At 36.6% G+C, this 27,020-nt stretch overlaps 1 protein-coding gene across 1 annotated transcript in view; it reads right to left on the minus strand.

Annotated features, from left to right (window-relative positions):
• LOC149572820 (universal stress protein A-like protein) overlaps positions 1–27,020 on the minus strand; it is a 70,546-nt gene that overhangs the window by 36,921 nt on the left and 6,605 nt on the right. The window lies entirely within an intron of this gene.

Below are 27,020 nucleotides of genomic sequence, written 5' to 3' on the forward strand. Positions count from 1 at the left end.
GCAATTAATGCAAATTAGTCAAAAAAGGTCTTGAAGAGCATGGGAAAGAGAGACAAAGAAACTCGCCACCACTATGAGTGATCAAATGAGTAATAAATTGAGGGCCTTCATGGAACAAACAGCCCAAACCACCCAAGCCCTCATGGAATAGAATCAACTGCTCCTTCAAGCCATCCAAACTATGAGTAACAGTGGGAGGGATAAAAACTCTAACCATTCTAAAAACAATAATAATGGCTATCCTAGAGTACCAAATCCTAGACCATCGTGGGCCCCCTTCCTTCCTAGGGAGGAATTTAGGGGGGAAGAGGAAACAAACAACCCTCCTATGAATGATATTTGATGAAACTGTAGATGCCTATTCTAGAATTGACCTTGAGCTTAGAAGGGAAATCTCATTTAGAGACTATTATGATGCCAAAATGAGAGCCACCTTTGATAAGAAAAGGAAGACACAAGACGATAAAGACCTGAAGAAAAGACTAAATAAACTTCCCTAACTTTTAAGGGTCAAGGAAAACCACGACATGATCACGGGTAAAAAAATTAGGCACCTATCTCTCATTAAGTCCCATGACGGAAGCACACCTTGTCAAATTTGTAGCACTCCATCTATAGGGGCATCTCATAAGTGGTGGCATCATGACCTTATCACCCAAGGTCTCCAACAAATAAGCACTTATGATAAGTTAACACAAAAACTCATAAAAAGGTTTGATTAGACACACCCAAAATGGTACTTCAAACAATTAGCCTAACTCAAGTAGGAAGGGATAGTAGAAGAAATTGCCACTGAATTTGAGAGACTAACAGTCATAGTGTTGAAACTCTCTCAAGAAAGGCTCACTTACCTATTCATAGACAATTTGAAGGAATTGAACAAGAAAACAAAACATGAAAGAGATCCGAAAAGCACCCAATCAAAAAATGAAGGCATGGAGAACCAATGTAGCTTTAAGGAGGTCCGACTCAACAAGCAACAACATGAAAAGGCAAACTCTCAAAATAAAATCTTGTAATATATATCTTGTATTCATGCGGGTATTTCATACATGCTCAGTATCTTCATGTATTTCTATGTATACTTCATGTTTTTATCATATGCTCCATAATTGATTTCATTTTGGTTGACCTAGAAAATAACTAGAGTGAAACCAAATGATATAAATTTATTGGCACCATTATGGACTTGAATCCTTTTTCCTAAAAGATGAGAAGGAACTTGTCAATTCAAGCTTTGGTTATCTTTCCTATCACTCTTAAAAGATGAGAAGTTACTTGCCAATGAGAAGGAACTTGATTACATTACTAAAGGCAACCTTACATGTGGTAAACTCTAACCCTAATTTTGGTTCCATTGTGAGATTTCGGGCAAAATTCTAGGGCAGGATAAAAAGGCAACATTACAATCAACAATCCCTCCTTCAATTGCTTTACCACCAAATCAACTATAGAGTTGGATGCTATATGTTGTTTGGAAAGTCTGTTGCTGCAAATGTTTCTATTGGATCAGATAGTTGAGCAATATTTTGTTCCTCGATTTCTTCTCTTAGGTGACAAAAAAGTTTTGAATTCTGACATTAGGGTCTTCCTCATCTACAGGGGCAAAGAAATCTAGAGTTCTGACATTTTTCCCAACTACTTCATTCAAACCTAAGACTTGATTGACATCATGCATCATAGTTACTATCAATAAATCAATCCTATATCCAATCTTTAATCCTACAAGCACCTTGTAAGATCCATAATAATGAGGCCAAAGTTTATCTGCTCCTACTATTTAGGTCTCATATTACCTCAACTTCTCTGACTTTGATGCTCATCCTAATGAAATTTCATCCTCTTCGAGGAAATTTATAAAGTCTCCTTTAATACCTTTTGGACATTTTGATTCTCATCAAGAAAATCATTAATCACAAGTACTTAGTGTCTTCTGTGGACCAACTAATCATCGAGGGTGGATAATAACTACAAAAGGACTTGAAGTTGGTATGTCAATAGGTGTATGATATTTTGAATTGTTTCATCACAAGTACTTAAGTGTCTTCTATGGACCAACTAATCATCAAGGGTGGATAATAACTATAGAAGGCCTTAAAGTTGGTATGTCAATAGGTGTATGATATTTTGCATTGTACCAATGTTCTGCCAAATAGAATTATTTTGGCCATGGATTTTGTTAATCTACAAAATTATTCCTCAAGCACCCTTCCAAACAACTATTTAAAATTACTTACTACTCATCCAATTTCCGATACTTGAGTTTTAAGGTTGTTCCCAGATGTTAAACTTATTCCTTCCACAAATTATTTCTAAATGCTAGATTGCCATCACTAACAATGTTCTTTGTAAGTCACTGTAATCTAGAAATGTGTTGTATAGCTATATATAGCTCAATACCAATGAAATTTTATCAATTAGAAAGAAATTCATGGAAATAGAATTAGCTTAGTCATCCAATCAACCACAACATAAAAGAAACCTCTTGTCTTTCAGAGGGAGGTTTTACTGCCTATTTAGAGATTGCTTTTCTCTTTCAGCGTTCTTAACTTATATTGACCAGCGGTGCCTTGCATTTTACCTACGGGAGGCCACCCAGCTCCAAGAACATACCCTGCAATTACTCATACCTCAGGGCCATATTTTAGACCAGCTCATCACCACCTTTTTCTCTCCCCTGTCTTCTCCACTTGGCACGAAAAGGCCTTCCAGCACTATCCACTCCAGATCGGTCCGGCATTGTATTGTACCAGTCTATCCAAGCAGCGACACCCATCTAGTGGTTACCGACGTGGATCTATGGCTCCTGATCATTCATGGCTCTACCCTTTTGTGGCTGACTTCTTTGTACCAAGGAAGGATCCTTAATCCTTACCTTGGTTTTTCTAGTTGTGTATCGTGTTTTGTTTCTTCTATGACACCATTTGGTGCACTTGCTTTGATTGGCTCTTTGTTTGTATGCTCAGTCCCATAAACCCTTGTAGTTTCTTGTTGGACATTAATATCATTATCTTATCTTATCTACACAAAGTAGGCCAGTAATGAATTCTATAGAAATGCATTCCCAATTTTTAATTGTGAAACATAGGGGCTCCATCAGACCTAAACTTCTCACATTCTTCATTTTAATTATTTTTGGGCATCACAAGGCACCACAAAGTTTTTTCATATCTTATTTCAGCCCTTCATAAAATGATCTGTATCTTTTGTTGTAGCAGGTTTTATAGAAGACAATGTGACCACTCACAAACAATGAAACTCTTAAACTTAGAATTGGTATAAGATTTATGTAGCATTTATAAAAAATCAGTTAGTCCGAAAATGTATAGATGCTATCCCTTGTTAGTTCTTGCTATATGTATTATGGAAACAATTTTCAAGTCCACAACATATGCTACCAATACTTTTTAAAGTTCTTTCAACCCTAGTACATCAATGTAAATAGCTTGTAATTCTTCCACTCAAGATATAAAACTGTAATAACATTGTAAAATTCCTTTCTTAAAACCAATTTCGAACCAAAATCTCATACCTTACCCACTTCATATTAATCCATAAAATTTTTAAATTAAAACATACTTGAGGCTTGGTTGATCTATCTTTACAATGAAAATATGATCCAATGAGTATATGCCTGAACTTTTTGATTCATGCATAAGATCCAATAATTCCTTTATCATATATACTCAAGGAATTTTGTGCATCTCACATGACTTTTTCCAAGGTGAGGGGTCATACGTCCTATATGAGAACCACCCCTATGCCTACTTTGAAACCATTGTACTCGGCCTCTTGGAAGATAGCAAAATACCTGGATGTGCTGAAACCAAGTTGAATGCTGTTACCTTTCTCGGAAGCTGAAATCTAGTTTTTGCTGCATCTGTCCAATGCAACTGATCCTTTTATGTTGGAGAAATAGAAGGGGCTGCAAGTCTTCCAAATCCTTTTCACAAACTTCCTATAAAGATTCCATAGGTGCAAGAATTCCCATAACTAAGTTACTTTTATTTGCAATGTCCTGAATCTTGGTAGGCTCTACTTTCACCCCTTCTTTGCTGATAATTTTGCCCCGGCGAATTCTTTCACAAAAGTTCTAAAATAGCATAGAAATGATAGAGATACTTGCTTTAACTGATACCAAAATATCATCAAAGAATACCAAAACAAACTTCCCTAATTAATGCTTGAAAGTTCAATTCACAACAACTTATAAGTTGTTAGGGCATTTGGGATCCCAAATGGCATTAACCTAACCTTGAAGTGGCTATGATGGTTGTTATACCTTGCATACTCACAAAAATTCCCAAAAATCTGAAAACTCATGAAACTTTAGAGAATGGCTTTGTATCCAGAACATATAACAAACCAAGGGCTTACTAAGGACTCTGATCTCTGCCTTAACCTCTTTGCAAGATCCTTAGGATTACATGAAAGCAAAAGTAAATGCTCCTACAATTGAAGAAAAACATGAGGCACAGCCAGAGACTATTGTCGGTAAAATCTATATTGTAGCCGACGGGTAGAATAGCATCCGTACAGACGCTAAGGTAGGAGAGGAATTTTGTAGCAAATTTGTATGGAAAACAATTGACCTAACGATTTGTGATTTACTCAACAAAACAACAAAGAAGTGATAGTTATGCAGTTAGCTGGCAAAAGGGCTTGGAAAAAGAAGCTAGACAAAGATGCAGCCATGAACAGGAATGTGAAGACATTGCCATCTGGAATCAGTGTAGCAGGAGGGACAAGTGCAGGTTCAAGTAAGAAGAAAGTAAAGCAACCAAAACAACCGGCAGATATTCCTACAGTACAGAGTGTTACATACGAAGGGTTAAATGGTGCAAAATGTCAAAAGTGGTGGCAGAAGACTCCAGACAACCACTAGGTGAAGGCTAGTATCCAGAAAGCACAGGTGGAATGGGTAGTGCAAATGTCAGTATTTTGCATTAAAGATTACGAAGGGTTTTTACGCATAATGATAGAAACATATGACAAGTTCTCTCGAACCAGTATGTTTGAATATCCTGGTTGCAATTTAATAGTGTCATTCAAACCGGTTGACTTACACGGGTATTTGGGATACCTGGCCATGCTCAAGGCAGGAGGAAAATAGAAAGTAAGCCAAAAAGATGAGTTGGGAAGTGAAGAAGCAGTTGATACAACTCGTGTGCGGAGACCTGCTGCAGGCAGAACAGAAGGCTCTTTCAGACTCATCAAAGGGCAGAGGGTTGAAAAAATCTAATATTCAAGAAGGACACTGGCGCTGTTTGATGGACATCATGAAGAGCTGCCTCACAAGTTCTAGCTACGCTTCAAATATTTCATTCCTACATGTAGCAATGATGAACGGGATTTTGCACGGCAGGGTATATGACTGGGCAGCATTATTGGTCGAACAGATGTTAGAATTTATGACATTGTAGCACAAGACATTCTATATGCTGCATTATGCCATCAATCTGTTCTTGGATGCAATGATGTGGATGATCCCCAATGATGCATTGGAGGCCAAACCAGGACCACTCACGCCTGGCGAACCACCTATTATGCAGTGGAGGCATTTGGATACACTTGGCACCAAAACCATCGAACAAAAACGACTGAGGCCAGATGGGGGAAACACAAATAGCAGTCAAGAGGAGACTTCTTCAAAGGAAAGTGGGACCAATGGGGAAGAGGAAGAGGATAAGGAGATAGAGGTGATCACAACTACGCCATTGAGATTTTCGCGGCCTGTACTTTCGACTACGACACACTTGGCTCCTGTGGGCATACATGGCATTCCAGGGTTTGGTCAGTTTAGGCAGCCAATAGTGATGACACCAGTTTCAGCTACGATGCAGCCCACCGTAGAGACACAAGCTATTCCGAAGGCAGTAGTGGAGGCACATCCTTCACCAACGGAGATAGTCGCCCCAGAGGTAACGATGGAGCCGGCTTGTGAGACTCTACCAGAGACGGGAGATGAGACATTGGTACCTAATACAGAGATGGACAGAGAGACAGGGGTAATGGAGGTACCGGCAGGCGAGGAGTTGGGGGAATCGGGTGTCCAATTGGATGTAGTGCGTTCTGATGCAGTGGTTACAGTGAATACGACACTGCTAGCATCACCAAAGCGAGACAGAGAGAGTCGAACCCAGAAGCTGAGTGCTTACCTGAGTACGCAGTTCCACTGAACCTCGGCATCTCGAGTGACGTACCTGCCGACACCTACGTGGGAAGCACTTCCAGAGGAGAACCCATTACATGAGGTTGGGCAAACACAAGCTGACGGAGTATCGCATAGCATTGTTGAGCATATGGCGGAAGCAGTAGAGAGGACTATGGGTGTGCAACAGGAACATTCAGTAGCGTGGGAGATAGGGATGAGAGAGACATTTCTTGTTGATTTAGCAGCTCTAGTGACTCAGGCTCGTTAGGTGTTAGCTTCGACAGAGACTTAGGTGTTGGACTCAGTTGTGAAGGAGCTGGAGGGAGTCATCTTTTATGAGGTTAGGATGCCCAACTGCCTTTACAATCTGTTTTGAGGAGTGGGGATGGCTGGATGTGGAGACTGCAGAGATACGACAGGATTGGGCCACGACGAGAGATCCTAGTATGGAGAGCCGAGTAGAGGCTTTGACTCACGAGATAGTGAAGTTATACAGGGAGGCGGATTACACTCTCCGGAGGAGCCAGGCAAATCAGGTAGCAGCTGAGAGGGCTCGGGAGGAGTCAGTTGCCAAGTTAGCCTCAGAGAGGGCAGCCTGGGAATCCAAGAGGACAGCCTTGTTAGACAGACAGAGTCAGCTACAGAAGTTGGCAACAGAAAAGGAACAAGTGGCAATAGGGAAGGAGAAAGAGTTGGGAAAAATTGCAAAGATGATGCAGTCAGCCTTAGAGCTTCAAATGGAAGTAGAAGCAGAACTGAAGATTAGGAAAGAGCAAGTCTACAAGCTATAGGCGGAGCTGAACGAGTTGAGGGCACGAACGATCACTACGCCAGGGACGCACCCCTCTATTTAGTAATTATGCATTGATGTACTTTGTTTATTTTGAGTTTTGTTGTATTGTCGTCCAGAGACAACTTTTCTTTTGGGGGGGATGATGTTGTCGGTAAAATCTATATTGTAGCCAATGGGTAGAATAGTATCCGAACGGGCACGTGACGCTTGAGTCACCCCTTCGGGAAGGTATATGTACACCGTCTGAGATGGACTTTGGATCATCATTGTAATCATTGTATTCGGATTGTAAACATTGAGTGCATATATAAATAAAGTATCTATTATGTGTTGTAACATGTTATACTACATGTGTTAAGTTTCTTTACCTTGTACGATAAACAAAGACAACTTAGGGCTTCTAAATCGAAAAGTACAACACTAGATATTACTATTATGAAGATTGGCTACTATGGAATAGAAGCAATAATAACCAACACTACAAGTCCTCCGCTTGGTATAGAATTTTATGTTGAAGTGATGAAATCTAGGTTGGTAGAGCCCGCTACTTTACCACAAGCAGTACAATTTTCAGGGCTCGTCCTCATCATAGCTCATTATTACAACCCTGCAACAAGATAATTCACTAATGATGAAGGGGAAGTATTTGTTGACTTCTCACCTGATGTATTGGGATAGACCTTACAAATTCCAAAACTCAACACAATGCTTTTTGGGTATACAAAATCCCAGATCCTAAAATTCCTAGAAACTCAAAAACTCGTGATTCTTTAGAGAATGACTTAGGAACTAGGAAATGTAACAAATAAGGGGCTTCCTAGAGTCTTTGATCCCTGTTGTAACCCCTTTGCAGGACCCTTAGGATTGAATGGCAGCTCAAGTAAACACTCCAAAGAAAATTTTTGGGGTTCTTTGGGATCCTAGAACTCTGGTGAATTCAAGGATTTTCTTATGTTGTCCAAAATTCTGGTCTCTAGAGGTTCCTCTATTTTGTCCAAATACTCAAGGGTCTTTTGCCCCTTTAAGTATCCTGAAATTCTAGTCCCTAGCAATCTGATCTCGCAAGTCCCATAGTCCAAGCATAGTTGCATTTAATGCACCCTAAGACAAGTCATATAAAGCCTGAAAGAGGTTCATTTGCACTTACCCAACTTCTAAAATGCCTTGAGAAACCTAGCAAAATAGTTTGTACTGATGTAGAGTTCTTGATCAATCTAAGTTGACCTTATGCTTGCGAACTCTTGTGGATTTGTGTGCCTTTTTATTTTTCATGTTTGGAGGTAAGGTTTTCCTTGTTCCTCTCTTTTTCCCTTTTGCTTTCACATTTTTTGTTTTGCTTGTGGTCATAGTTTAGATGTTTTTCTTTTGTAGTTAGAAATAAAGACTTCCTTGCAAAATCCTTTAGTTTAGGACCTCTAGATCAAGTTTTGACCTAAGTATTGCCTTGTGCAACCTCAAAATCACAATATGCCCCTTTGATTAAGCCAAAGCATCAAAAGTAGGACTTTTCGTAAAACATATCTCATTCCCTAAGTCATACAGATGATAGGGTTTCAGAACATAAAGAGTCTTGAACTCTAGAGGAATACTATACTACTCTCTACTGAAAAATCACGTAAGTGTTGGGAATCATGCCGAAGCTTTAGACTCCGAAGTTTAACCTTGTCTACCCTAACAAACAAACCTTTATGATCTTGGTTTTTAGAGTCCCCAAATGATAAATACTAAAAAGAAAGCATTTTGGAATTTCGGATCTAGAATTCCAATCAATCCTTTACCAAATTAGCAATCATTTTATAGGAATCCCAAACCTCACAACCCAAACCATGGAGTCTGGGGTGAAGTGTCAAGGAAAAGGAAGACTAAAGTAAACACACTTTGCAATGTCAAGTCCGAAGCTCCATTTGGAACCCTCCAATTTAGCAAGATTTTTTTAGGAACCCCAAACCTCACAAACCAAACTAGAGAGTTTGAACATGTATGCTTAAACAAGAGGGGCTTTGGAGTTCTCGACTTTGGAATACGCATTTGTACCAAATCAGTAAAATATTTCCAAGAACTCCAAGCCCTGAAACCCAAAGTCAAAACAAAATGGATATATTTCTAATTAACTTCTGATTTCTAGTTTCGAGATGTTAGAATAACTCATGCAAAGTTAAAAATCCAAATCCCAAGCTCCAAATCGAAGCATTATAGCAAGAAACCATTCCAAAGTTCCTAACTTTGAAATACTTGTCAAATCTTTACCATTCTGGTATGTTTCCAGTAAGCCCAAACCAAGAAGTTCAATGCCTCGACAAATAGACAAAAAAAAATTCAAATTTTCAAATTCCAAAGTCTTGGTCCATCCATTACCATAATACTTGAATATTTTTGGCAATTTGAACCCAAAGTCCTAAAGCTAAGAAAATTACAACCAGATATATTACAAATCTTTGGGACCCAAAAGATCTATCCAACTTTTACCCTTGTGGCATGCCATGGATGGTGATCCCAAATTGCAAAGTTAGAAGTACCCTTTCAAGTGAGTTGTAACCGGTATACTGGGACCTCGAGATATGTTATATACAAGTTCAAGGGCTCATAACTGGAGAAAATAAAGACTTCAAACCCCTATATCTTAACAAAAGACCTTTCATGCCAAACCATTGGACCTCACAATCCACTAACCTTGTTCTACCATGCAACAAATTCTTGCTTGGAATACCAAACTCTGTTACATCCCAATTTTTGACCTAATTTGAAATATAGCCATTGAGGTTCAGATGAAGTCAGTTGGCAGTTTAATTTGTTATAATCTGGTGAAATGCTAAGATAGTCGTTATGATTTCAAGTGAAGATAACATGCTAGTTGATCGTTAATCACAAATTCATGGAATTGAGAAGATGGTTGACCATTATGATTAATTATGATTAAATAATTTATTATGATAATATAAATTAACCACAGAGGATTTCCTTGCAAGAAACACATTGAAGGGGTGAAAGCATTGTCAGAAAAGAATTAGGCAGGAGCATCACCATCACTGGGCAAACGGGGGGACCTAGCGACTTGAAATAGGATACATCTGTGGGACCCGCATGAATTATTTAAATAAATAATTTAATTAAAATAATTGGGTTAAAATATATAAAGTATTTCAAAGGATTTTAATTTATCTTTCATCATATTATTTTAATAAATATTTAATTACGTGCATTTAAATATAAAAATGATTTGACACCATTATCATTTAATAATTTAATAGAGTGATGTTTAGTTGTACATTATAATAATGTTCAAATTATTATAATTTTCAAATTATAATCTTCCAATTCTTCTTTCCAACTTCTTATTTGCTTTTATTGTTTTCTCTCTTCATAGTCAACTTATTAATTGGGAATTCAAATGGTTTTACATCTTTTATGTTACGGAAGCCAAGAAGTCACGAGTAGTTCCTTATATTGGAAGCTGTGAGTAGAGCCAGTGGATATAGAACGTCAACATAATTGTTTAGTTTTTTTTTTAGCGGTGAAAACAAAATTACCTTCACTCATAGTTCAGCTTTCTTTCATCAATATAATGTCCATGGTTTCTACTATTGAGGGAATGCTAGACTATGTACCTGTCAACATAGCATCCCATATTAATGGCATCGGGAAGCAATACCAAATTGTTGCTGTGGGATATCAATGGGAACGACTATCGGGTTTGTTCTCACTTGAGTTTACTGCATCTTTGTGAACTAGGCTACAGGTATGGTGAGTGTTATGCATTCATACCACAGGGATTTATCTGTTAACAAATTCATTCAGTTTTGATGCTAGATTGTTTGTAGTTGGAGATTAGGAAAGGTCTCCATATAGCACTAGTACTGATGTTCAATAATTTTCAATACTATCTCTGTTGGCTATTGTATTTAATGATTTTGGTTCCACTATTAAGATCTAAGTCAAAGCAATACCAGTTTTTCCTTTCCATGATTGGTGTGTTCATTCTATGCTCTATTTTGTACATCTTCCCTTACTAATGATAATACTGCTGTTGGAATTAATTGCTGGTCTGAATGGAATATGCATTATTTAAAAAATCTCTTCCTTAGTCGGAACTTCATAGGGTTCTGATATCATGTCACCTGCTATACTAATAACCCTGAGATTGTCTCAGTTATGAATTTGGAAGATGGAAACTATAAGTAATATATCAAATTGCATTTATGATTCATAGTTCATCCTTCCTGATTGCTGTTGAATACTATTGATAGAGCTGATAATCATGCAAATCCATTTTCATATTCATAACTTCTTTCTTTCCTAAACTGAATATTCAACCATAACCGGTTATACATTGCTAGGTTGAGATTAGTCTATAATACCTTGCTGTTGGTTTCCAGCTTAATATAGAGTTCATTTTAGATCTTCATCAAATATCCTTAAGATTAACATCAATTATGGAAATTCAAATGATAACTGTAAAAACATGAATGTACAAATGAACCAACATCAAAGACCATGTATTTATGAATACTCATGGGTTCTAAACACTGAGGGATTCCCCTGGCAGAAAGGCCAATGAATGGTGAAGAAGTGAAGATTTAATCTGTAAACAAAATCAAGAAACCAGATTTGAATAATGAATATTTAATAGCTCATACTTGATCCTGTTGTTGTGACTCCTGCTGCCAAGTCTTGTGGCGTGGATAAATACCACGAAGCCCAGTGGATGGCAAGATGACACCTGTCTGTTTCGAGTAGGGAGGGCCTTTCTTGTTAGAGATATTGTGGGGATAAGATTTGGTCCGAGGTTGGGTGGTTAAGCCCCTAACAATGTTTCACCTCTCCCCAAGATGACAGATGTGCATCAGACAGAGATGAGCTATGCATTCAATTGTTTATCGGAAATAGGTATTATCACTTTTATTTATGAGGTAAGATTAAATTGAGTTAATTCATTGTTACCATTATTTTACACCTAGATACAAAAGATAGATTCATGAATTGTTTTTCAATTATATGAATAACAAATACAAGTATATTTTCTAATCTTGAGTTACTGTCACAGTTAAGTAATCGGAAGGAAAGGAATCTGAAGCCCTAATTGATTGAGTGATAGCGGGAATCCTAACTCATATAGCGGTATCAAAAGCCTTAATTGAATCCGTGGTAGCGGAAGCCCTATTTGAATCAGTGGTATTAGAAGCCCTAATTGAATCCGTGGTAGTGGAAGCCCTATTTGAATCAGTGGGATCAAAAGCCCTAAATGAACTGATGGTAAACGATGCCCTAATTATTACAATGGTATATGATGCCCTAATTTTAAAAATAGTGGTATTCAATTGTGATCATCATTTGATTTTGATATAGCGATTTTTAGATGATAGTCGTCATGTGTAATTGTTATGATATATTTGTGGACTAACCCAGGTGGTTGCAGAAGCATCCCTAGTTTGATTTCGATCTCAATTTTCTGAGGTATGTGGCTTTCATTTTCTGTAGTAATTTCATTTGATGGTATTTCAAGTTTTTAGTTAAGAAATTTTGTCTAACTCATTTTAACAGTAAATCTTACTCACGTGAACATGAATGATATAACTGTCTTCCTATGAAACGAAGAAATAACTGTATTCTTTGAGTATGTTAGATGTTAATTTAGAACCGAGAAAACTAGATGTTATAAACTCCAAACCCTAAAATCCTAAGAAACCCAAAAAATAGTGAATCTTTAGAGAATGGCTTAGGATCCAAGAAATATTACAAACTAGGGACTTCCTAATTATTTCTATCTCTACCTTGACCTCTTTGCTAGACCGTTAGGATTACATGGCAGCTCAAGTAAATGCTCCTATAGTTCAAAAGAAAACCAAACATGAAGCACAATCATAGACAACTTGGGCCTTCCAAATTAGAAAGAATCGTACTAAATATTAGTGATATGAAGATTGGCCACATAGAGAGAAGAAATCAAAATGAACACTACATATACTCTTCTTGGTACGGAGTTTTATGTTGAAGGAAATCTAAGTTGATAAAGCCCACTATTTTAACACAAGTAGTACAATCTTTAGAGCTCATCCTCATCATATTTCATCATTACAACCCTACAAGAAGACAATGCACTAACGATGAAGAGGCAGTATTAGTTAACTTCTCTCATGATGTAGTGAAAACCTTCAAAATCACAAAATTCAATACAATAGTTCTGTTAGGGGAAGAAGATGCCTTAGAAGAATGTATGAAAAGGGAGGTAAAGAACAAGAATCGGTTGACTCGACCAAGGACAACAAGGAATGAGCTTATTGATGAAATTCATAAGGCATGTTTTAAGCTTGCAATGCAAGATACTATAGTAATGTTGAGAAGAATTTTCAAGAAGGAATATTCCAAGCTTTACAGGCTCATGGATGTAGTTCTACATAACTACCATCCTTAAGGGCAATGACAACTTTGGTTGTGCACAATTCATAAATGGCAAGTTTCATGAACAGATTAGCCAAGTGAAGGATACCAAAAAGTTTTATATGACTTCCTATAATAAATTAGTCAGAAAGATTGTTGCAACACCTCGGGTTGGATACCAAAGGAAGAATGGGGAGTCATATGATGATAAGATACTATGGGATCATTGTTAGCAATTGAAAATTAGAAAAGAAATGAATTACTTCAAGAGGTTGATGATGCAATCATTTACACAATGATCAACAGGCTCGTGGGTGATGTAAGATACATGTTGTCAAAGGAAGCAATGGAGCTAGTGAAGACTTGGGGACCATGGTTTATTCAAAATATGAGGTCCACATACATCTAACTCAATGAGTTCAATAGCAACCCTTAAGTTCTCCGTAGACATTGTAGCGACAAGATTATTCTATTGGAATTCTCCCGACAGATTGTGAAAAATCAACCTCTAATTACTCAAAAAAATAAACAAGATGTGGGCTTCCTCTTCTATCTTGAGTTCTAAAAACACCAACATTTACTAACAGCTAAATATGTTACATATGAGCTATAGAGTCTCAAAATCAAGGAGTTTAATTATTCTAGGGAGCTATGTGATTGTAAAGGCAAAATCAAGAGGCTCCCTAACAACTGTCCTGATCAGAAAACAATGTTGGAAGACTTTTGGGCGAGGCTATAAGATAGTTTTGATTCAAGGAAGAAGAAATACTGTAGGATAACAACTTATGAACTAAGAGATTTTGGAGTCACGTTAGATATACCAAATAATTTCTATAATGATGGGAAGTATTGGATCCACTATATGCACAAAACAAAGTTGATCAAAGTACATTTTCTCCTATCATAGGCTATTGATAAAGGACCACCAATATCGTAAGTGCAATCGCAAGAGTGATCTACAGAAGCCTCCAATGGCTGAATATAAGATTGTCAAAGTCCATAGAAAGGTCGAAGAGAAAGAGTAAAGCTACAGGCAACACTCAATCCAAATCCACCAAAGAATACTACAGAAAGAAGGATAAGGGTGGTGGGAAGGAAGGATCAAGCAAGTGACAACCTCAAAGGGATGATATCCCAACCCAAATATTACTCAAGGAGTTGGATCAAACAATGCCACACCATTAGGTCCTGAAAATGACTACAGATCTATTGTCCCAAACCGGTACTAAGAGCAGGGGGAGAATAAGTACTAACTTTCAAACCAATTAACTGAGCTACTTTGTCAATTACTTAAACTACCAATTGTTTGATCAGAAAAACAATAACAAAAGCAACATAGTAGAACCAAGTAATATCACATAGGAAAGCATACATCAATAACACATGGATTTTGTAAGTGGAAATCCTTAGTGTGAGAATGGAAACCACAATGGGAGTAATATACACACTAGCCTTTTATTGTAGTAAAAGGGTGCCCTATTAAAGGCTACAGTTGTTCTTTTTAGAAACACATCCAGTTAAGAGTGTTGATAATTTGTTAGGATTACAATGAGCTTTGTCAAAGCTATCTTGTGAAAGGATATACAACACTCTTAGGAGGTACCTTGTTAGAGGATTTATTGTTGCTTACGATATAGCATGTCGTGTTAAGAGCTTAAAAATAGCTGTAATGATAAGAAAGAAAAATAGATGGATGATCTAAGTGAGCGGCAGAACTTGACTTGTAGATCCACTATGTAACCTTTGAATATTCCTTGATCTCCTTTCTCTGCCTTGGCTTACCCTTAAAACACCTTGTGTTGCCTGTCTCTCTTGTCTATTCTTCATTGTCTCCAGCTACTTGTCTGTTGTTTGGCTCTCTTCTCCACAACTCTGGTATATTTGGTTTCATGCTAAAAAATCAAGCAATGTTGGATCAAACAATGCCACACCATTAGGTCCTAAAAATGACTATAGATCTATTGTCCCAAACTAGTACAGAGAGGGGGGGGGGAGAATAAGTACTAACTTTCAAACCAGTTAGCTAAGCTACTTTGTCAATTACTTTAACTACTAGTTGTTTGATCAGAAAAGAAATAATGAAAGCAACACAATAGAACCAAGTAATATCACATAGGAAAGCATACATCAATGACACATGGATTTTGTACGTGGAAATCCTTAGTGTGAGGATGACAACCACGATGGGAGAAATATACCCACTAGCCTTTTACTGCAATAAAAGGGTGCCCTATTAAAGGCCACAGTTGTTCTTTCTAGAAACACATCTAGTTAAGAGTGTTGATAATTTGTTAGGATTACAATGAGCTTTGTCAAAGCTATCTTGTGAAAGGATAGACAACAATCCTTCTAGGAGGTACCTTGTTAAAGGATTTACTATTGCTTACAATAAAGCATGTCGTGTTAAGGGCTTACAAATAGTTGTAAATGATAAGAAAGCAAACTAGATGAATGATCTAAGTGAGTGGCACAACTTGACTTGTAGATCCATTGTGTAACCTTTGAATATTCCTTGATTTCCTTTCTCTGTCTTGGTTACCCTTAAAACACCTTCTGTTGCTTGTCTCTCTTGTCTATTCTTCGTTGTCTCCAGCTACCTATCTATTGTTCGGCTCTCTTCTTTGCAACTTTGGTATATTTGTTTTCATCCTAAAAACTTGAGCAACACAATTACAAAATGAAGTGTATACTCTATTTACACTTCCTGATGTCTGGGTGCCAAAAACTCCATTCAAAAATCCTGCTCAAAATCAATGCATTCAAAATTTGAATAGCATAAGTACTTGTCACATAACACCTGTGACTACCTATCAGTAGGTGCCTAGACTAGTAGGCCCACCAATCTCCCTGTGAGCCTAAGAATTAGCCTTTGTCCTTTCCATCTGTGAGCCTTCACACTTGGATGTTTTTCACGTCACACTACCTTGTTGTCATGTAGTCATGTCACATCAAATGGTGACTCATCATGCTCATTCTTTGTTTGATTATGAATTACGCCTGTTTGTTTGTTGTGACTTTAACATAGCCATTGTCCTTGTATTGGCTGATGTAAGGTCCTACCAATGATCATCCTAACTCAAGGTCTTACTCCAACCAATTGCCAATCAATGACCACTATGTGATGCTAAGTATTGCCTTTCTCTAAACTTCATGCCTAGTTCAGCTAATATGTCCAACAAGATCGAGTTAGGTTTGGTATATCAACAGTCCCTCGAGAATTGTAAATCCTATAAAGACAGCCATTAACATGATAGCAGATGAAGGAACACTCAACTAAGAGCAAGAAGTCCCCAGTCCTCATACAAAAGCTACATCCTCTTAGTCTACATTCAACAATAGTCACTAATAATGATAGTGAGAAAACAACATCAGATGATGATATGATGGCTAATATTCTCAAGGTGAATAAGCCAATGTCTCAGAGAACAATAATACCAAAAACAACAGATACTCCGATCATGGAAGAGAAAACAACCTTCTAAGAGACATTTGAAGCAGTGTTCCATAGCTCATGGCGAGTCATGTGAGTTCAAGTAGTTTGTGGGCTGTGGAGTGCCTAGCGAGTTTATATAACCTGACAAGTCATACATCATGACCGACATGAGTCACCAAGCCAGTGGGTCATGCCATGACCTATCGAGCCCATGGCTTATGACTCAAGCACAGTAGCAATCATCCTCCAAGTCAAAATTTAAAAAAGACTTACTTTTTTCCTCTCTTTTTTGGCATATGTTTTCATTTTTCATTGTTACCCTGAAACGTGTCTTATTTGTGTGTAGAGAAAAAGTGGGAGGAAGAAAAAAAAAAGAGGTCGTATATTTGCAACCAGCAATGAAAAGGAGCATTAAGGAGTCTAAAAATCACATTGGGGTGGTCAAAGGTTTGCATTGAGAGGAGGACAGAGCATGATCAGGCACCTATGTAGTTGATGTTGATCAAAGTGACACCTAACAATTAGAGACTATGGCTTGTCAATCATCCAGGACCTACCATAGATGCCTGGTAGGAGGCAAATAGACTATTTTTAGATTGAGGCTGAGCTAGAGCTAGATCCATAGACTTGTCTTTGTTTACATGTATGTTTGGGAATTTGATGTCATGGATTTTATATACATTTGACAATATTTATAATTTTGCATATCTATGTTTTCTATTTCCTTTAGCTACAATATACATTTGTACTTATATGATGGATGTATGTTTATGTGCAATCAAATTAGCATCTAATTGATAGTGTTATAGTGTCTCTATGCTTTATTCAATAATGATTACATGAAACAAGTTTTAAATCATTAAAAATCTAAATTTCAAAGGATTTTTCATTTTGCTAAGTCATAGCTGAGTCATAGCCAAGCCACAGGTAGAGTCAACCTTGTCAACTCCAAGCCAAGTCCGAGTTATGGAACACTATGCTTTGAAGCTATTGTTCCCCCTCAAGAGGAACAAACATTTGGCAAAGGAGAAACAAATTTGGAGGAGGATAACCTAAACTTGGTTCTAACTCCTAGATTGGGATGATTTGATAAAAGAATTTGAGGAGAGAAAGAAAGGAAATGAAAAGAAGAGGAAGACAAGAAGCAAAAGGAAGAAAGAGCAAAACCTGAAAGGTTCCTTTCTAAAGAATTAGAAAAAAAAAACGGAAATAGGAGGCTAACAGATTGCAGCTGGAGGAATTGGAAAGGAAATAGAAAGAACAACTTCAAAAGGAGGAACAACGTAATGTCCCCTATTGGGACTTTACTTGATTTATCCTGAATCTCCCCACTAAGATTTGGTTTATGCTTGGGAACGGAAAATATAACTTAGTCTCTGCAATGTCACCAATGATTAACACTCATCACTGTGCATTTAATCATATTAAGGAACAATCATTGATTCATAATACATACTTAAGCCCTAATTCCGTACTTCTCTCCTAATCACTAAACTAATCACTAAACTTAAGAAGGATCATAGGATTACAATGCTCGAGGATGGGAATTATCCATAATAGGGCTCCCTTAAGGTTCTTACCCATCTTAGGACCCTCCCATCATGTGACCAAATCGATCTGCTTCCCCCTTCACAAACTCCCTCTCCTCTTAACAAAATTTTGAGCGAACAAGGAATAGACTAGGTGTAAATATATATATCTGAATTCTATTAGGGATATATATATATATCCCTAATAGAATTCAGATATACTATTTTGTAAAGCAATATCTAATTCAAAAAATATTATAACATAGTTCGCTGTCATGCCATGCTTTCCAGCCACGTAACGATTCATTTCTCTTATCTCTTCCTCATGAAGAGTAACATATAATATATAATCTCTTATTTGATAAATAGCTAACATACACACACACACACACACACACATATTTCATAGTCTCCTATCTTCCATGTTCAGTACCTGATTCTCTCCTATTCGATGCTCTGAATGAAATGAGATTGAAGTCTCTTTTATATTCAACGAGAACATATAAATAAGAAAAGTTGCATCCATTGGTTGTTTATGAGACAACATTTTCCATATTGTGCCTTTTCCTACTTAATTGTTATTTGTTGTTTTGTTCAAGTTGAATATGTACGTTTAATCGCTGCCTCTTTTATTATTAGTTGTTTATTTCATTTGTTGTTAATTAACTCCTCTTAGGCAGCAATAGAGGTAGTATAATGTCCTTGATCAATCTTAATAGTACTTCCTTATGCGGTGATAGTATCATTCGGCATTTTTCGTGAATGATTGTTTTAACTAAGTCTTCCTCTTTGCTCATATCATTTCCAAAACATGAGATTTCTATGTGGGTGACAAAACAAGCTCCTTCCTACAAAACTTTATTCAATCCTTCTTTTCCTTGTAATGTTTGGTATTGATATTTTATATCAGCCATTCTCGTTAATGCATCATATCTACAACTTAATATTGATTAGCTAGTAACAATACTCAGTGATCTTATTGTGGTGCCTCTCCTCTTTTTCTTTCTGCATGACATCCCGTTGGATGCATTTCCAACTTTGTCTGTAAGTGCTTTTGTGCAGTTGAATAAGATCTCTTATGATGCCTCATTTCGCTCTAGATGTCTCTTATGACTTTATGTGATTGGTTGAGTTCACCTTATGCTTGCATGGATATAAGCTTGTATTGTGTGGTCATGTTGGACCTATAAGAGGTTGTTACCTTCAAGGTGATATGATTTATGTTGTTGCATCAGCAATTTTTTGTCCTTATGCCTAATTCTGAGAACTATATTGTTGTGGCTTCTTGCATACTTGTTTTAAGGTGCTAGACCTTCTAAGGTTATGATGGTATCTGGTTTATTTGATTTATGAGATATTGCAAATTATATGGCTTATCATGTGATTTGATGGTTTTACTGATGTCTGTGCCAGCTGTTACCAAATTATGGTTACTAATCATGTTTAGATGTTATCTAGATCAGGGATCATTATATATGTAATCACGATGTTTTTTCAGATTTCCGATGATATTATGCCTTATCATGTTGATGGATATGCATTTAGAGTTTTCACTGTTATTTGCTTATATTGTTGTAAAATGATTATTTAAATGTTTTAATTTAAATGAATTGTTTATTTACAATGTAAATTGAGAACTAAATATGGAACAACCGATTCCGCGACATTTAGATAAATATGACTGATCACATCACTACAGTGTCAGTCCATTAGGCATACTTTGATTATTATATGCATGTGCTTTGGCTATATATATTGTGTGTGGCGTACTTTGATTATTATATGCATGTGCTTTGGCTATATATATTGTGTGCAGTTGCACTTGATGTGTGCATGTTTCTGTAAATAGGTACCAAACATCATTCTGCCTGAGCTGCAGGTTTGAGTGTGTCTTTGTCCCTGGCAGTGGCATTGGAGGTAGCTACATTGGCCATTTTGCATATTGAGCCAATAGCTTACTCATATTAATATATTATGCCTCCGGTATTGTGTCAGTAAAATCTGAACTTCATTTGCATTACTATGATTATGCTAATAACTATTGGTGCATTTTGTCTATCACAGTTGTTGTGGTTGAGTTAGATCATTATGCATGCTAATTTTAATATATAAATAGTTGTTTTATATTATCCCCCCCGCCCTTAAAATAGTAGGCCCTGGCCCCCCTTTCATATTATTGTAGGGGGCCCTACAACTTATTATCTGGCAATTTTGTCGTGGTGATATTCCATTTAATTAAAATTAGTTAGGTTAATCCATGTTGAGTTTGGGTTAGTTTTATAGGGTTTTTATTTATTGATTTAAGTGATTTTATTTTAGTTTTTAGTGTCTTGCCCAAAAAGTGACTTGTAATTAAGAATTAGACTTATTTCCTCATTTTTGCATTTTGGTGAAAAAATGCTCAAACCCTCTTTAAGAGAAATCAATCTTTTGCTCATTGTAAGCAATTGGTCCGTTGGAATTTGTGGGTAGCAATTCGTTGGATTCGGGTCGTGATTGCGCTTCCTTGTCGAGACTTATCCAATAGCATGGAGTATTTTATTCGTTTTCTTCGTTTTGATGTTTTCACCATTTGGTGAGGGAGGGCTTCCTGAGTTTTTTTTAAAATTCATCTTTAAATCATTCTTGATTATTTTAGTTCATGGGTTGAGAACTAGTGTTCACCCACAATTTTGTTGCTTTTTGTTGCCTAGTTGGGCTTGTGTGATTTTTGTTTTGAAATCAAATGAGAAAAGTAATATTATGTTGCTCAAATTCTTGTTACTTATTACTATGATTTGAACCTTGGCTTTTAGATTGGTTGTCTAGTTAGTACGACTAGCCGGTTTTTGCTAGTGGTTCCCTTTTTTATTGTTTTTCCCTTAAGAGCTTCTTGCTTGAGATTTTATTGTAGGATACTTTCTTGGATTATTTAAAGATGTCAATATGTTGTGTGCTCTTTCATATGGATCATCTTGGGATATGTGCTTTTAGCAATGAGGCTAATCGAGCATGCTTGTGCATTATTTTATTGCCTTGATTTATTGGCTTTTCTTTCTTGTGATTTGCATTGTGTTTGGATGAATGTTGGTGTTAAGATCGCATCCCCAATACTAAGATTCATGCCTACCTTGATAGGATCTTGAGAGATTTGAACTCTTGGGTAAATCCCAATTGAATGCTCCTCACATAATACCCTACCTAATTTTGGCTTGTGTTTGATAGCCTTGCATTGCCTTGTTTATTGATTCACCGTGTTGAGTTGCAACCACTTCCAGGCATGTAGTTGAGCCATGCTCCTATGTCGAGGTCTAAGTGACATGCTCTTGGTGAGTCCAATTAAGCATACTTGTCTCCTTGTTTTGCATGGTTTGGAATCCTTACTGCTTTATGTTTTGATGGTTGGGTATTACATTATTATTGTTGTTTTTGTCTAGTTGATGTAGACTAGGGGGATGGAGTGTCTCTCCAAGGCTGGTTGGGGCACAAAGTGGTCCTAGGGTAACCTTTAGTAGAGTTGATTATAATTCATAACCTTAGTAACCATATGGGAAAACAATTTAATAATAAAGATAAACTAACATTATTCAGCAATTTTCTATTGAGAGACGTGAGTCGAGACAGTCATCGCCATCTATGAATATTGAGTCGGCATCGCCATGACCATCTGTGGACGTTGATTTGGCATAGCAACGGTCATCTATTGAGAGAAGTGAGCCAACACAGTAGAGCCCCCTTGATGAGAGAAGGATTTCTCGATGCTCCACGGGCCTTTACAAACTGTGTGATGACACTTCATTCTTGAGTCTCAACATTCTACCCTATCTAGTTTTGAGTAGTGACCTTCATCTACCTCCAATATGTTATTTGTATTCATGTGATTGCATTGGAATCTTTAACTATCCTCTGAGTTTATGCGTTTGATTGGGGGTTGTGTGTTAGCCATTCTTGTATATGCATTTTATGTATTTGGGCCATATGACTATCTTCACAAGCATGGTGGGGTGGGCCTGATAGTACCACATGGTTGGTTGGTGTTGCACTTTACCACTATTGGGGATTGTTGTACACGTGACAGACTTCCTCTAGTGACAAACATATGAGCATGATGTGCGCATTCTATCCCTTTCCCTTTATGCTTTCAATAATTTTGGGTATGTATTGATATGCTCTTTACATTGGTTTGATTTTATATTGTATTTGGAAACATCAAGTGTGTATGACCCCGATTATATGTTTTTGATACTCCTCAATGTGGAATTGAGCATCTTGGGCAATGCATTAGCATCAAAACTTGTCTTTTGTAGATTGTAAGCATTTTCAGAATAGTTGTGCATCTGAATGTTGTTTTGATGCATTTGTTCTACATACCTGCACATGCATGCATTACTGTTGTGCATTTGTTATTCTTGTGAATCTATTTCACGCCTAGCTCGAACTAAACCTTCTTTTGGACATATGTTCTATCAATAATTCAACACATCCATGATAATTTTCTATTTCCATGGGTTTGTGCAAAAATGGATTCCATAGTTAGATTCTCTTTGTTTTTGGGATTGATTTAATATTTGTATCTCATTTTCTCTTTCGTATTATGATATTTAGATCACATTTTGATTTGGATTTTAAACTGAACCTTGTTTTGGATTCTGTTGAGGATGAACTTGACTCCTCCTTAGTGACTATCAGCAATGGTCCATTGTTATCCCATGAGATTTGTGGACAAGGTCTAGACTCTCACGTGGTGGCCTAAACAAGTTTGTTTGTTCCAGCTAAGTGTTTGGGGTGTCTTGGAACCCTTGAAAGTTCTTGTTAAACTTTCACTTGTGATCAGTCACTTGACGATCCATTTTTGTTCCTTATAGCTGTTAATTTATTGTTACGGTTATGCACTTATGTCATTAGTGTTATTGCAAATGACAAAAAGAAGTTATTCGGTGCATGTTTGATCGTTAGTTCTAAGGGTTCCTTGTGATTTGTCTTCAATTGAACCATCAATGAAGTTAGATAATCACTTCACATCTCAATCACTCCACATTCTATTTTTCGAAGCAATAGAATATAAAATATGATTGGGTGTGTTGTCATGATTCAATGCCGAAAATATAGACGACGATAGATATACGACTCCCTACTCCCACTTCTGGGATCTATAGATAATTACTTCATTGATTTAGCCTTCAGCCTTGATAGGGTTATTACAATAGCTATGTCTAAAAGTGTTTGGAACCTCATTACATGCAATTATGCTCGATGTCTGCTTGATATAACTAGATTGGTTCTACCTAGATTGTTTAGTACTATTGAAATATATGTATGTTTTCTGGGGGAGATGTATCCATCATCTTGAAGATACAATGAACCAAGCAAGAGTGTGCTATACTATTGTTGATGGTAGGAATGAGTCAATATTCCCACTAAAGATATTTTTCGAGAATCCTCCTAGTTCATACTTAAGGACCTTTACGACTTTAGAACCTTGAAGAAGAAAAGAATTTAATAATTACAATGTTATCTGAGCTAATCCTCATCTTACGATTCTCTTTTAAAAATTTAAGGATAAAATTATTAGAAAAAATTGCTTGACGGCCCAATACTTTTGATAATGTTTTCTAGCATCTTTAGTGTATTATGGATCCATATTATTCCTAATTGCTTTCATCACCGTGTTTACTCTTCCACAATAGATTTTGTTCTTCTATTTGATCATTGTATTAGTATTGCATTGTACATTATATTCCTTATTTGATACTCCTTGATTCCCCAAACAAAACCACTAGCATACTCATCGTAATATTTATTGATATTGCTATGGACCTTAATCAACTTGTAATTAAAATATATATATTATTTTATCATTATTTATCTTTTTATTTTTATTATTATTATTTATAAATTATTATTATTAATATTTCAGGACATTACAAATAATTAGGAAAAGAGCAAGCAGTACAACTCCAAAAGGAGAAAGAAGATTTGGAAAAGGCCAGGAAGAAGGCGAATAGAGTAGTAAGGTCTCTAGATGGTGTACAAATGCCACAAGGAATGAAGAAGAGGATGCATCCCTATTTTGTGTTGAAGGTGCATAAGAGTAAGCAGTGATAACTACTAAAGCCCCAATAACTATAAAGCCCAGTCTAGTCAAGGGAGGGATGTCTCAGCTCCACCTCAATGGATTCAAGTTAGATTTACTAGGAAACACAAAGCAGTCCCATGGAAGGTAAACATACAACAAACAGTGGCACTAATAAGTGCTCTCAAGAAGGCCAAAAAAGCTAGAATGTTATATGCTACAAACAAGTATGCACAGTGAGAAATAATGGCCGATGTAGCTATCCCACCGATGGATAAAGATCAATCTAAAGTGACCCCAAAAGAAGACCAGATGACTAAAGTAAGGCTTGGGAAGAAGACTTAAGTGTTGGGAGAGTTATTAGACCTAGAAACAAATCCATGACTTTTTTGAAATCTCCTTGACTCGGCCATTTGATCATTTTTGTGTGTAGATTCAACATAAACAGAGGATCTTCAATTCAGAAATCAACTGCATTTCAACCTATGTTACCCGAGGACGCATTTCCACCCCTAAACCCGAAGTTTTGGAAACAAGGACAGTTTTGGGGATGGGGGGATGGCAGGGGACATTTCCCACGTTTCCCAAACATCCCCACCTAGAGAAGAAAATAGGAAACACATCCACGAAACTTTGGAAACGGTCAACAAGTTTCCGAACCATGTTGACCATTTTGGGGACTGTTTTTCCATTTCCTAACGTCCTGGGGACTGCATAGAAAGTTTCCTATTAAAAATTTATTTAACTCAAAAAAAACATTACAAAAATTGATTTTCTAGTCATCTATGCGCCCGGACTTGTGGAAGTCATTTTTTTTATAAAATATATTATTAAATGAATGATTAGGGGCAGCTGTCATAGTATCTTTGTTTTCATTTTGAGGCTCGGGATGATAGTGATAGTGACTTTGATATGGATGATTAGGGGTAGCTGCCATAGTATCTTTGTTTTCATTTTGACTTTGATGTTTCAGACTTTAGAGTGTTTTGTCTTGACATTATATGATCATTGATAGTTGATACATTGATGGAATGATTATATCAATATGATCATTGATAGACTATAGTTGATACTTTAAAAGTTCCAATGTTTCCATTTTTATTGAGAGTTCATATTTTTTATTCTCTTATTTGATTCATTTCATTATGTACTAATGGTATTTTAAGTACTTAGATGATGATTGAAAATGATGCTATTTAGAATTTTCTATGATGATTTGATTAGATGTTGATTGCTATGCTCTATGCTCATTGATGAATCATTATTTGACGAATGGAATTGATAATTTTAAACTATATTGCTATGATGAATGTAGAATTGATGAATATATTTGAAAATTCAGATATATATATATATATATATATATATATATATATATATATATATATATATATATAGTGGTCCCTTACCGTCCCCTGTTCTAGCAAAAAAAAAGGGTCCCAGAAACCCGTTTCCCAGTCCCCTCATCCCGGAAACTTCAAGTAATATAGATTTCAACTTCATGCTTGATTTAGTGCTCTAAATTTTTTAAAACTCAACCATTTTTCTAAGAAGCCATGGTCCCGACTTAGTCATTTTCATGTTTCATGCTCTTCAGATCAACACTCAACCATTTAAATGAAATTTTGTCTTTTCCAAAATTTCCTACTTCTAAATGTTTTTCATGTCCTTTTCACCTTCTCAAGTATGTTTCCAGTACCTCATCTGACCAAACAACCAAAATTTCGGCGCATTTTGGAAGGGCTTTTAACTCAAAACTTCATCTAAAGCCTCATAAATGCCCTTAGAACTGAAACCCTAAGAGATGAGGAAAAACTTTTCCATCCAGCCTCAACAAACTTCATCACTTCTCACTTGGAACACAAAGAGGCTTAAGAGACTGGCACCAGAACAACCAAGAAATGAAACCAAAAAGGGCCAAGCAAACTAAAACGAAAGGGGTTCCTCATTTGCAATGGGGCAACGTGTGAAAAGATCACAACAATTCTCTACTACTAAAATTATATTGCAAATGGAGAAGTTTGAATTTGTCAAACACATGAAAGTTGTTTGTGAAAACCAGCCCCCATAATCCTCAAATGTGACAAGTAGAATCCATCCAATAGCCAAAGAAGCTTATTTTTCATGCATGAACCAAGCATATTAACTGAAAAAATATCCACCTTAAACACCGATCAAAAAAACTATATCCAGATTAAATAGTATATGATAAAGTCGTAATCACCATAGTTGCACTCCTCTCAGTGCATCTAGATGCAATGAGTGGAAAGTGAACCATTCAAGCCAATGAGAATGGGTTTGTGAAGCACTACTCATGAAATATGGATCATGAAGATTGAATCAATATTGCAGATGATTCTAGAAAAATGATGTTTCATGCTACAAAAGCACGAAATGTATAAAAATAAAGATGTTGGCATTTGTACAAGATAATTCATAGAGGGCCAAATTCATCAATAATCAAAACATGGTCCAACTTGAAAGAGTTGACATTAGGGACAATAATTTTGTAATGGGCCATCTCCCTGCAATGTCTTTTGATTATTTTTCCCCTTAATTATATATATCAAAGAGGATGTTGGTAAAGATATTTACTTAGGCAGTGCATAAGTAACCACCTTATGGGTTACCATGTCACCTTCTTTTGTGTAGGAAGTTTTGTCCCACTCGCCATTTTGGTCTCT

This window comes from Cupressus sempervirens, chromosome 2 (genome assembly GCF_028749045.1).
Source record: "Cupressus sempervirens isolate cs-2001-9-10 chromosome 2, ASM2874904v1, whole genome shotgun sequence".
NCBI lineage: Eukaryota > Viridiplantae > Streptophyta > Pinopsida > Cupressales > Cupressaceae > Cupressus > Cupressus sempervirens.